Source organism: Bombina bombina, chromosome 2 (assembly GCF_027579735.1).
Source record: "Bombina bombina isolate aBomBom1 chromosome 2, aBomBom1.pri, whole genome shotgun sequence".
Taxonomy (NCBI): domain Eukaryota; kingdom Metazoa; phylum Chordata; class Amphibia; order Anura; family Bombinatoridae; genus Bombina; species Bombina bombina.
In genome coordinates, this window is record NC_069500.1 from 1,109,397,939 (window position 1) to 1,109,410,290 (window position 12,352).

At 41.0% G+C, this 12,352-nt stretch overlaps 1 protein-coding gene across 1 annotated transcript in view; it reads left to right on the plus strand.

Annotated features, from left to right (window-relative positions):
* Nucleotides 1-12,352, plus strand: part of LOC128650086 (uncharacterized) — a 373,885-nt gene that overhangs the window by 23,207 nt on the left and 338,326 nt on the right. The gene's annotated exons all lie outside the window — the stretch shown is intronic.

A 12,352-nucleotide genomic window follows, 5' to 3' on the forward strand; every position in this document is an offset into this window, starting at 1 on the left:
AGTTATTTTCTTATTTTGCTTCTGTCTTGCAGTACCAAATATATATATACATGATTATATATAGCTATAGATATATAAATATATATTGGAATATCTATTTAAAATACATAGAACATATTCCCTTATGTGAAGAACATTGGAATCTGAAAGATGTACAGTAAATGAACAGTTAAACACTTTATTTAATATGAATATATTAGATATAATTTTCTATTTGATTGCAAAGCAAACATATGTACACACACACAGATATATATATATATATATATATATATATACACACACACACAGGGGTTGAAAAACATAGTTGTCCGGTGGTCCTCAACGACTTTGAATTTCATTGAGACGACTTAGATAAATGGTGTGCTATTTTTTATATATATAATGCCAATTTTTTTTTAAAAGCTTTCTTCTGTTCTGAAGGATTTTCCCTCTGTGCCCCCCCCCCTGTGTCTCCCTCCCTCTGTCTCTCTCTCTCCCTCCCAACCTCTGCCTCTCCCTCTTTCTGTCTCTCTCTCCCTCTTTCTGTCTCTCTCTACCTCTATCTGTCTCTCTCTCCCTCCCTCTGTGTCTCTCCCTCCCTCCGTCTCTCTTTTCATCCCTCTGTCCTTCTCCCTCCCTCTGTCCTTCTCCCTCCCTCTGTCTCTCTCACTCCCTCCGTCTCTCTTTTCATCCCTCTGTCCTTCTCCCTCCCTCTGTCCTTCTCCCTCCCTCTGTCTCTCTTCCTCTATCTCTCCCTCCCTCTATCTCTCTCTCCCTCCCTCTGTCTCTCTCCCTCCCTCCGTCTCTCTTTTCATCCCTCTGTCCTTCTCCCTCCCTCTGTCCTTCTCCCTCCCTCTGTCCTTCTCCCTCCCTCTGTCTCTCTTCCTCTATCTCTCCCTCCCTCCCTCTATCTCTCTCTCCCTCCCTCTGTCTCTCTCCCTCCTCCCTCTGTCTCTCCCTCCCTCTGTCTCTCTCTCTCTCTCTCTCTCTCTCCATCCTCCCTCTGTCTCTCCCTCCCTCTGTCTCTCTCTCTCTCTCTCTCTCCCTCCTCCCTCTGTCTCTCTCTCTCTCTCCCTCTAAAATTAAGCACATGAAAAGGGGGCCTCCTAGTGCAGATCAACCAAATAATGAGATCCCAAACAAAGCCCCAAAGGGATAAAGGATACTCACACTTTTGAAGGCACTAACAAGTGCTATAAACGCAGGCAGGGCTATTAGTAGTGGCCCTGCTCACTAAACAACCAGCAGACGATGTCTGATATAGAATTCTGCTTGTGTTTAGCGTCATTGTCTTGCAGCAAAATGACTTTAAAGAGATGCTAAATTGCTGAGTACAACTACAGTACCTGCGGTACTACTCACCATGTGTTGTTTTTTTTATCCTGTACCTTCAGCTCTCTTTATTTTAACCTATTATAGAAACCAATTGCCAAAAAAGATCTCCCAAGGTGTACTACACTGTTTTAATGTAACCACGAAAGGGTCTTTGATTCAACAGTTGTTCTGAAAACTTTGGACTAGATTACAAGGGGCTATTTAGTGATTTGCACGTGCGAAGACACTGCCAGAAGTAAAGTTTTAAAATGCGCGGGTTTGCTATTGTATTAGATGTTGAAAGTGAAATGTATGCACGCGAGCGAAAGCTGACGCAAGCTAACTTCAGGACTTCTGATATCATGCTCGCTTTAACTTCTTCTCCCTGTAGACTTTAATGGAGAGCACAGACTGGGAAAAAAGCGAACACTTATCGCTCGTGCGCTAACCCGACAGGAGTTAAACCTACAGCACTAACCCAAAGGTAGTTATGAATATTTTACATTCCAGTGCTCTTCACATTGAAGAACATGTTCTATGTATTTTTAAATATATATTTCTATATATTTCTAATGCATTTTTTGTAAAATACCTATATATATACTAGTACTAAAGCCCGTGTACACGGGCCATTTTTTGCAGTACAGCGGTCCCACCCCTTGCTCTCTCCCCCTCTCTTTTGCTCTCTCTTCCCCCCTCTCTTTTGCTTTCTCTCCCCCCTCTCTTTTGCTTTCTCTCCCCCCTCTCCTTTGTTCTCTGTCTCCCCTCTTTTGCTCTCTCTCTCCCCTCTTTTGCTCTCTCTCTCCCCTCTTTGGCTCTCTCTCTCCCTCCTTTCTTTTGCTCTCTCTCCCCCCTCTTTTGTTCTCTCCCCCCCCCTCTTTGGCTCTCCTCCCCCCTCTTTGGCTCTCCCCCCCTCTTTGGCTCCCCCCCCCCCTCTTTGGCTCTCTCCCCTCTTTTGCTCTCTCTCCTCTTTGGCTCTCTCTCTCCCCCCCTTTGGCTCTCTCCCCCCCCCCCTTTGGCTCTCCCCCCCCCCTTTGGCTCTCTCCCCCCCCCCTTTTGCTCTCTCTCCTCTTTGGCTCTCTTTCCTCTTTGGCTCTCTCTCTCCCCCCTCTTTGGCTCTCCCCTCCCCTTTGGCTCCCCCCCCTCTTTGGCTCTCCCCCCCCCTCTTTTGCTCTCTCTCTCCCCTCTTTGGCGCTCTCCCCCCCCTCTTTGGCTCTCCCCCCCCCTCTTTGGCTCTGCCCACCCTCTTTGGCTCTGCCCCCCCCTCTTTGGCTCTCTCTCCCCCCTCTTTGGCTCTCCCCCCCCCTTTAGCTCCCCCCCCCCCCTTTGGCTCTCTCCCCCCCTCTTTGGCTCTCGCCCCCCCCCCTCTTTGGCTCCCCCCCCCCCTCTTTGGCTCTCTCTCCCCCCTCTTTGGCTCTCTCTCCCCCCTCTTTGGCTCTTTTTCCTCTTTGGCTCTCTCTCTCCCCCCTCTTTGGCTCTCCCTCCCCCTTCTCTTTGGCTCTCCCTCCCCCTTCTCTTTGGCTCTCCCCCCCCCTTCTCTTTGGCTCCCCCCCCCTTCTCTTTGGCTCTCCCCCCCCCCTTCTCTTTGGCTCTCCCCCCCCCTTTGGCTCTCTCCCCCCCCTTCTCTTTGGCTCTCTCCCCCCCTTCTCTTTGGCTCTCTCCCCCCCCCTTCTCTTTGGCTCTCCCCCCCCTTCTCTTTGGCTCTCCCCCCCTTCTCTTTGGCTCTCCCCCCCTTTGGCTCTCTCCCCCCCTCTTTGGCCCTTCTCCCCCCCTCTCCTGCTCCCTCTCTGGCTCTGTCTTCACATCGCGGGGCCACGCCCAATCGCGGCAACACCCGCCCGGCCACGCCCCTCATGACGCCCGGCCACGCCCCTCGCAACGCCCGGCCACGCCCCCATCGCAACGCTCTCGTCGGCCACAAACAGCTGTGAGGTCTGGGGAGCGCGCTCCATATCTCTTGCCACAGGCTGTTTCAATCAGCTTACCTCGCGCTCCCCAGACCTCACAGCTGTTTGTGTACCTCGCGCTCCCTATCTCACAGCTGCTTGTATGCTGTACCTCGCGCTCCCTATCTCAAGGCCAAGTGTTTGTCTCTACTGCGCATGACGGCTTCAGACAAACACTTGGCCTTTTATAATATAGGATATATATATATATATATATATATAATATATTTAAAAATACATAGAATATGTTCCCCTATGTGAAGAACATTGGAATGTAAAATATTTACAGTACATACACACTAAAACACATTATTAAATATTAAAATGTATTAAAAATGATGAAACTTGTTTTCAGGTATTTGAGTGGAAAGGGCTCCAAAGTATATACATATACATACATATTTATATTAGGGTGTTGTCAGCAATTTCCAGTGTTAGTCTCCCTCCCTCTATCTCTCTCTCCCTCCCTCTGTCTCTCTCTCTCTCTCCCTCTAAAATTAAGCACATGAAAAGGGTGCCTCCCTAGTGCAGATCAACCAAATAATGAGATCCCAAACAAAGCCCCAAAGGGATAAAGGATACTCACACTTTTGAAGGCACTAACAAGTGCTATAAACGCAGGCAGGGCTATTAGTAGTGGCCCTGCTCACTAAACAACCAGCAGACGATGTCTGATATAGAATTCTGCTTGTACGGACTCTAAAAAAATGCTACTCACGATGTGTATTATAAAAAGATATATTTGATTCAAGAACAAAGTATACAAAATTAAGAACAATATTAAAACACAATAGCACAAAGATGCAACGCGTTTCTCTGCATCTACCGCGCCATTTTCTCAGTCATAAAGTGCTAGGCAGCAAGTGAAGTCCTATTTAAACAATAAAGAAGCAATCGGATACAAGTTGCAACATTGATGAACAGGTGTAAGATTAACCCTATTTTGGACAACCATAAATACAAAATATGTCATACATGTAACATTTAAAGTCACATGTCTTAATAATATACACATAGAACTTTAAACAGACCAAATTCATGTGAAACTCTCCTTTCCTATAAACTGTCATTGTATCTTAAGTACATAATTCATATAGGCCATACATTGTGGTCAGACAAGGATTGTACCTGGATGGATATATAGCCGTTATAGTTGAAGACTACATTTACGATCGATAATGCATTAAGTTTTAAATCAGTAAATACCTTCTGTTGCGGATCGTGAGTCCAATATAACCAGAAAGATATAAATAATATAATGTGGTTGGTGTTTGAAAAGTTGACAATGTCCATTTTTGTTAGTTTTAGTCTCAAAATGTCACAAGAGGTGTGTTAAACAAGACCGTCCTCCAGATAGACCTATGGGAGCACCTCATCCTCTTAAGTGACGTAATAAGCCGTGCTGTCAATACCTCCTAAGTTTTAATATCTAAGAGAATCGTAAATTGCTAGTGAAATAAGTAAATGTGTAATATAAAAAGAAACAAAAAAGTAAAAAAAACTCATATTTAACTACAATATAATAAGTGAATATAATAAAGTCAGAAGTTCACATAGTGATGAATCAATATGTGGCCTATAGAGGTGTTTCCAAGATGGCCAATAGAAAACACACATTATATGAAAAATTATTCTCGTATATCTCTGATGTTCAACATGTATATATGTAATATAACTTTACATGTCTGAATGAATATTATTGATAAAATAAAATAAATAGACCTGTGGCACTAAATATGTAACTGTCGTAAACTTACTATCTTGGATACATAGTTCATACATTTCAATCCAACAAAGATTGAGACTAGATGAAATATACATCCGTAAAATGAAGGACTAAATATATGGTTAATAATACATTAAATTATAAATTAGTGAATACTGATCTCTCTCCCTCCCCCCTCTGTGTCTCCCTCTCTCCCCCTCTGTGTCCCCCTCTCTCTGTAGCTCTCCCTCCCTCTCTCTCCATCTCTCTCCCTCTTTCCTTCTGTCTCTCCCTCCCTCCCTCTGTCTCTCTCTCTCTCTCTCTCTCCCTCCTCCCTCTTTCTCTCTCTCCCCCTCCCTCTGTCTCTCTCCATCCCTCCCTCTCTCTCCCTATGTGTGTGTATCCCTCCCTCTGTGTGTGTCTCCCTCCCTCTCGGTGTGTGTTTCGCTTTCTCTCTCTCTCTCCCTCCATCTCTGTTTATCTCTCCCTCCCTCTCTCTGCGTGTCTCTCCCTCCCTCTGTCTCTCTCCATTCCTCCCACTCTCTGCTTCTGTATGTGTCTCCCTCCCTCTCTGTTTGTTTCTCTCTCTCTCCCTCACTCCCTCTCTCTCTCTCTCTGTGTCTCTACCCCCTCTGTGTCTCTCTCTCTCTCCCCCATTTCGTTCTTTCCCCTTCTCTTTATTTCTCTCCCTCTATTTCTCTCTCTCACTCTCTCTATCTCTCTTCCTCCCCCCTCTGTGTCTCTCTCTCTCTCCCCCTCTGTGTGTCTCTCTCCCTCACTCTGTAGCTCTCTCTCCCTCTCTCCCTCCCTCCTTCTGTCTGTCTCTCTCTCTCTCTCCCTCCCTCTGTCTCTCCCTCCTCCCTCTTTCTCTCCCCCTCCCTCTGTCTCTCTCCATCCCTCCCTCTCTCTCCCTATGTGTGTGTCTCCCTCCCTCTGTGTGTGTCTCCCTCTCTCTCTGTGTGTGTTTCGCTCTCTCTCTCCCTCCATCTCTATGTGTCTCTCCCTCCATCTCTATGTGTCTCTCTCCTTCCCTCTGTCTCTCTCCATTCCTCCAACTCTCTGCCTATGTGTGTGTCTCCCTCCCTCTCTGTGTGTTTCTCTCTCTCCCTCCCTCTCTGTGTGTGTCTCTCCCTCACTCCCTCCCTCTCTCTTTGTGTCTCTATCTCCCCCCCTCTCTCTGTGTCTCTCCCCCTCCTCTGTGTCTCTCTCTCTCTCCCCCATTTCTCTATTTCGTTCTCGTTCTCTTTATTTCTCTCTCTCTTTTTCTCTCTCTCTCTCTTTCCTCTCTTTTACGCTCTATCTTTCTCTCTCCCTCTATTTCTCTCTCTCTCTCTCTCTCTCTCTCTCTCTCTCTCTCTCTCTCTCTCTCTCGCCATCTCTATTTTTCCCTTTCTTTCTTTTTTCTTTCTTTCTTTCTTTCTTTCTTTCTTTCTTTCTTTCTTTCTTTCTTTCTTTCTTTCTTTCTTTCTTTATCTCTCTCTCTCTCTCTCAAAATTGGGACAAAAAAAGGATTCCAATTCTTTGAAGAGGCATTAAGTGAAAAGTGATTCAGGTTTATTGTATTAATTTAAGGGGCACTGTTTTAAAAAATGTATATATAGAGGCGTGGCAGATGTGTGCTTAAAGTGAATTTAAAAATAAATAGTGAGAGACAGCACCTTTTCAAACAGGGGCACAGGAAAGGGTTAGCCAAACCCCAATGTCAATTTCAAAAAGGTAATTTTCCAGCCTCCAGTAGATTTTAAAAGACCTTTATTAGTTTCTTACAGGGTCCATTATTACAACGACGTTTCAAACCTATACCAGGTTCTTAATCATGTTTGTAGAATAGTGTACAGGTGTGTCTTTTATACCTGTCCATTTCCTATAAGATTACACAACAGTGCCATCATGTGGTCGAAATTTAAAATTACAAGTGATAAATAAAAATCTTCAGTTATTCAACTTCTTATACATCTCAAATTGAATTTTTAAGCTAGTTACCATCTTCTTCTTGATTTTTATGTATGTTTATCACATGCAACATTAAAACCAAATACTAATACATCTACAAATAAAACCTATACACATAAAAAATTAGAATCAAGTTTGCTACTACAGATAAATGCTACAGTTATCAATTAAAAAAATAATGACCATTCAAATTCTTTATTCAAACCTTCAGGTATCATAGTATTTAACTTATTAATCCAAAACATCTCCCTTCTTTTGAGCAATTGGTCCCTGTACACTATTCTACAAACATGATTAAGAACCTGGTATAGGTTTGAAACGTTGTTGTAATAATGGACCCTGTAAGAAACTAATAAAGGTCTTTTAAAATCTACTGGAGGCTGGAAAATTACCTTTTTGAATTTGCTTAAAGTGAATGTCAATCTTGATGAATTAGTGCCCGGTTTTTAAAAACCCTATTAAAAACAGGGGCACTTTGATTCATCAAACTTTACATTGCCCTTGTTTTGTTAAAATACTTACCTTTTAATCCTGAAAGCCGCTCCATCGATTCCCCCTCCTGCCGCTCGTCACTTCATATGTCAGCAATGACGAATACGGCATCCTCCAATCACGTTTTCCCACCCCAGGTGAATCATTGCCTGAGGCAACGCCCTGATTGGAGGAAGCCGGATTCGTAATTTTTTACATATGAAAAAGCTTGCGACGGGCGGGGGAAGTGCTGGATCGGCTTTCAAGATTAAAAAGAATTTTTACAAAATGAGTGAAATGTAAAGTTTCATGAATGAAAGTGCCCCTGTTTTTAATAGGGTTTTTAAAAACCGGGCATTGATTCATCAAACTTGACATTCACTTTAAAAAGAGGTATTCTTAAGCAGAGACGTTGAAGAGGTGTGCAAGACCTGGAGGAGTTTTTCTCAAGCACTTTTAGAGCTTCATCTTTATTTTGAGTGTATAGAAAGTGTATTATATGCGTAATACAAGCGTGTATTATGAAATTTCTATTTTACACATGCTGCAAACTGGGACTGCTAAGAAATTTCATGGGACCACTAGCTCTTTGGCAACTTTTTCAACCCCTGTATATACAGTATCCCACAAAAGTGAGTACACCCCTCACATTTTTGTAAATATTGTATTTTATATTTTCATGTAACACTGAAGAAATGACACTTTGCTACAATGTAAAGTAGTGAGTGTACAGCCTGTATAACAGTGTAAATTTGCTGTCCCCTCAAAATAACTTAACACACAGCCATTAAATGTCTAAACCATTGGCAACAAAAGTGAGTACACCCCTAAGAGGAAATATCCAAATTGGGCCCAAAGTGTCAATATTTTGTGTGTCCACCATTATTTTCCAGCACTGCCTTAACCCTCTTGGGCGTGGAGTTCACTAGAGCATCACAGGTTGCCACTGGAGTCCTCTTCCACTCCTCCATGACGACATCACAGAGCTGATGGATGTTAGAAACCTTGCACTCCCCCACCTTCCGTTTGAGGATGCCCCACAGATGCTCAATAGGGTTTAGGTCTGGAGACATGCTTGGCCAGTCCATCACCTTTACCCTCAGCTTCTTTAGCAAGGCAGTGGTCATTTTGGAGGTGTGTTTGGTGTCGTTATCATGTTGGAATACTGCCCTGCTTCCCAGTCTCCAAAGGGAGGGGATCATGCTCTGCTTCAGTATGTCCCAGTACATGTTGGCATTCATGGCCACAAAACAGGCCAGAAGAGAGGGATAATAAAGAATTTAAAAATAGGACACAAAGAGAACAAGAAGATGCATGTAGTAATAAATTTTTGGTGAATAATAGGAATACAAATGTGTATGAAAGGGAAGGTCAAACTATTGAAAATAATATGATAAGAGGAGATAGAATAGAGAGACAACCAAGAGAGAACTTGAGGGGACGAGACTATTATGGGAATAATAGATCTAGGGACTACAGTAACAATAGGATCCCTCGTAACACTAACAGTTGGAATCCTAGAAATGCCAATAATTCATATTCATACTATAGAAATTCTGATCAGGACTATGGATACAACAGAATGAGGGACAAATATAGAGATGAATATAGACATCAAAGGTACGAAAATAGACACTATAGACACTTTGACGATAATAGACATTACCAGGGAGGTTGGCATAATAGGGATTTTGATCAACGTGAATTTAGAAATCGAACAGAACAAACACAGCAGGATTGGAGGGTTCCATCATTTAATAGATTTGATACATTGAGAACAGTAGAACAGTCACCCCAAAGAGCAACTACATCGGCTAATTTTTTAGGAGTAAGTCAGGAAAGAAATCACAACCCACCGAAGGGAAAGAGAAGAAGAGAGGGAGAAGAGGGGGAAGATATAGAGGATTAGATAAAGATGAAATTACCAATAAAGACACAACTAGAATAAATAAACCTACTCAGAACAATGGTATCTTTAATCTAAGTAATTTACAACTAACGACAACCCAGGAGTCTGTTTTGAACAGAGGGCTTTCCTTTGCTCCTACCTCCAAACTTAATAAGTTTGAACATTATGTAAACATTAACCAATTCATAAGAAAATTAACTTTAAAAAAGTATTTTTTAAAGAATCCTATCCAAGATACTAAACCTTCAGAGACTGAAGATAGATTTATTCACACTAATTTTAAACAAAAATCCCAGTTCTTCCCAACACAGGAAAAAGGGAACTATATAGAATCCTTCGAGAAATTGGTTAAGCAGGATTTGGAGGATATTGATACCAAACAAACCAAGAATATTAAGTGGAATTTGAGTCTGAAGGAAAAATCGATATTAAAAGATTTACAAGACAGGACCGATATAGTCATTAAACAGGCCGATAAAGGGGGTGGAGTGGTAATTATGAGTAATACTTATTATTTAACTGAAGCATACAGACTACTGAATGATATAACAACATATAAGAAATTGCTTAGTGACCCAGGGGATGAGTTTCAGGGAAAACTTAAAATATTGCTTGATGATGCAAAATTAACTGATTTGGTGACTGATTCAGAGTATAATTTCTTGTTGATTAAGAACTTCAGAACCCCCATATTTTACTTCTTACCAAAGATCCACAAGGATCTTAAGGAACCCCCAGGACGCCCGATTATATCGGGCATAGATTCAATAACGTCTAATATGTCCCAATATATTGACTATTTCTTGCAAAACTACGTGAAAGAACTTCCCTCATATCTATCAGATTCGGCACATTTCTTAAGAATACTCAAAGAGATCCAATGGGAACCAAATTTTGTGCTGGTCACCTGCGATGTTAGCTCACTTTATACTAACATAGAGCATAATTTAGGAATACAAGCTATAGAAGACTTTATGAGACAGGACTCAGAGATGACCAGCACACAAAGAGATTTTCTATTGAAATGTATAAAATTTATCTTGAATAACAATTATTTCAAGTTTGAGAACAGTTATTTTTTGCAGATAAAGGGTACGGCTATGGGCACAAGGTTCGCACCAAGTTATGCTAACTTATTCATGGGGGTCTTTGAAAGAGAACTAATTACAAGATCCCCATGGGGTGCGAACCTTGTGCTCTACAGACGTTATATCGACGATTTGTTTTTCGTCTGGAAGGGGGACACAGAATTATTAGATATTTTTATCAATGACCTTAACTCCAATAACTTTGGTTTACAATTCACATATGAATTCAGTAAGGAAAAAATTAATTATTTAGACATAGAAATTGAGATAATCAATAATGCAATTAAAACAAAGACCTTTTTTAAAAAGGTAGATTCTAACAATTATATTGATTCTGCGAGTTGTCACCATAGCCAATGGAAAAATAACATACCAAAGGGTCAACTGATGCGTGTTAGGAGGAATTGTACAGATCTAGTGGATTTTGAGGAACAATCAAAAGTACTAATAAAAAGATTTGAAGAGAAGGGTTATGATACTTTAAAGATCTTAGAGACTGTGGATGAAGTTAAAAAGATGGACAGGGAGGAACTACTAAGAAAAAAAGAAAAACCTCATAAGGGGAAGCCGAAAGAGACAATGGATATACCCATAATCACGACCTATTCAGCCCATCACAAACAGTTTCAAAAATTGGTTAAAAAACATTGGCATCTTTTATTGAAAGATCCCATAATAGGCCCAAACTTAGGAAGAAACCCCAATTTTATCTACAGAAAAGCTAAGAATTTAAAAACGATATTGGCTCCGAGTGAGTACAAAAAGGGGAATGAAATGTGCAATAGAGGATATAGAACACTTGAGGGTAATAAGATAGAGGGGTTTTTCCCCTGCCACCAATGTAAGTCCTGTAAACATAGTACGAAATTAAAACAGATCAAGTCCGAGAAAGACGGGAGAATTACTAATATAACAGATATCATAAGATGCACTGATACAAATATTATCTATATGCTACAATGTGACTGTAATCTAAGGTATTTTGGCCAAACAGGACGTAAATTGAAAGACCGCATACGTGAACACCTGTTAGCAATAGAGCACGAAAGAGAAGACACAACTCTGTATAAACATTTTAAAGAGGTTCATAAAGGCAACACAGAAACACTAAAATTCTGGGGCATTAAGAAAATAGTACAGGATGGAAGAAGAGGGAATACTAATAAAAAGTTGCTCAGACAAGAAGCAGAATTTATTTATAATTTCGGTACACTCCACCCCAAAGGGCTGAATAGTGAAATGGACTTGAATGCCCTTATATAAATAGAAGGATCTAGTAGGTCCATCAAAACTAATAGACTGCATTTAAACATTGTAGATAACATACTGGTTAAGAAAGCTGATCAAATATATATATCTCCTTGGGGAGAATTAACAGAGTGACTATGATTAACATCCACGAAATAATATTTCTTTGCCCCTTTTAGGAACAATAACTGTCCACGATTTACAACCAAATGTCTAAGAATAAAGCCCCATTAATATAACAATTTATCATTTATATACCCAAATAGAAGCAGGAATTCTCCAACGAGGTTGAGTCCACCCTGTTATTTTAAAAAATATCTTTAATATAAATAAAAATATATTTATTTTCTTTATAGACCATCTGTTGTATCTAAATATTTATCTACTCAAGGTTATATAGAAGGAGAGTATTCGATCCCTTTGAACTTCCCCCATAGCACAGTGGATAAGAAGTTAGACTCTGACCGTAAGGGCTATGAGTTCGAGCCCAAGTTAAGAAAGATTTGTTTTTACAAATCTAATTTAAATTAATCACCCATTAAGATCTATGATTACTTATCGGATTATATATAAGCTAGTTAAAGGCCAAATTTTAAAATTGAAATCCAATCGAGATAACTCCCAATATAGCCTAATGGTTAGACGGTCAGACTGCAGTGATAAGGTCTGCGAGTTCGAACCCAAGCAGGGAAATAATAATTTTTTGTGGAGTTATATATTTTATATTTAAATAAAC